The sequence below is a fragment of the Gnatocerus cornutus genome, unplaced genomic scaffold (genome assembly GCF_029298725.1).
Source record: "Gnatocerus cornutus isolate USDA-ARS CGAHR unplaced genomic scaffold, icGnaCorn1.1 ctg00000133.1, whole genome shotgun sequence".
NCBI lineage: Eukaryota > Metazoa > Arthropoda > Insecta > Coleoptera > Tenebrionidae > Gnatocerus > Gnatocerus cornutus.
Window position 1 is genome coordinate 13,204 of NW_028275473.1, and position 1,407 is coordinate 14,610.

Genomic DNA, 1,407 nt, shown 5'->3' on the forward strand with positions numbered 1-1,407 from the left:
AATCTTGGTAAAAAGTCATGATTTTGTAGATTTCGTGCTCTTCTTTGCAAATTCAAGCCAGAAAACAACGAAAATCGGCGAGAAATAATCGTTTTGCATCGAAATATGCGGTTTTCTGTAAGAATTTTGATGATTTCGTGCAGAATTCTGCTGTTTTCTTGCAATTCAGCCGTTGAATCTTGGTAAAAAGTCATGATTTTGTAGATTTCGTGCTCATTTTTGCGAATTCAAGCCAGAAAACAACGAAAATCGGCGAGAAATCGTCGTTTTGCATCGAAATATGCGGTTTTCTGTAAGAATTTTGATGATTTCGTGCAGAATTCTGCTGTTTTCTTGCAATTCAGCCGTTGAATCTTGGTAAAAAGTCATGATTTTGTAGATTTCGTGCTCTTCTTTGCGAATTCAAGCCAGAAAACAACAAAAATCGGCGAGAAATCGTCGTTTTGCATCGAAATATGCGGTTTTCTGTAAGAATTTTGATGATTTCGTGCAGAATTCTGCTGTTTTCTTGCAATTCAGCCGTTGAATCTTGGTAAAAAGTCATGATTTTGTAGATTTCGTGCTCTTCTTTGCAAATTCAAGCCAGAAAACAACGAAAATCGGCGAGAAATAATCGTTTTGCATCGAAATATGCGGTTTTCTGTAAGAATTTTGATGATTTCGTGCAGAATTCTGCTGTTTTCTTGCAATTCAGCCGTTGAATCTTGGTAAAAAGTCATGATTTTGTAGATTTCGTGCTCTTCTTTGCGAATTCAAGCCAGAAAACAACGAAAATCGGCGAGAAATCGTCGTTTTGCATCGAAATATGCGGTTTTCTGTAAGAATTTTGATGATTTCGTGCAGAATTCTGCTGTTTTGTTGCAATTCAGCCGTAGAATCTTGGTAAAAAGTGATGATTTTGTAGATTTCGTGCTCTTCTTTGCGAATTCAAGCCAGAAAACAACGAAAATCGGCGAGAAATCATCGTTTTGCATCGAAATATGCGGTTTTCTGTAAGAATTTTGATGATTTCCTGCAGAATTCTGCTGTTTTCTTGCAATTCAGCCGTTGAATCGTGGTAAAAAGTCATGATTTTGTAGATTTCGTGCTCTTCTTTGCTAATTCAAGCCAGAAAACAACGAAAATCGGCGAGAAATCGTCGTTTTGCATCGAAATATGCGGTTTTCTGTAAGAATTTTGATGATTTCGTGCAGAATTCTGCTGTTTTCTTGCAATTCAGCCGTTGAATCTTGGTAAAAAGTCATGATCTTGTAGATTTCGTGCTCTTCTTTGCAAATTCAAGCCAGAAAACGACGAAAATCGGCGAGAAATAATCGTTTTGCATCGAAATATGCGGTTTTCTGTAAGAATTTTGATGATTTCGTGCAGAATTCTGCTGTTTTCTTGCAATTCAGCCGTTGAATCTTG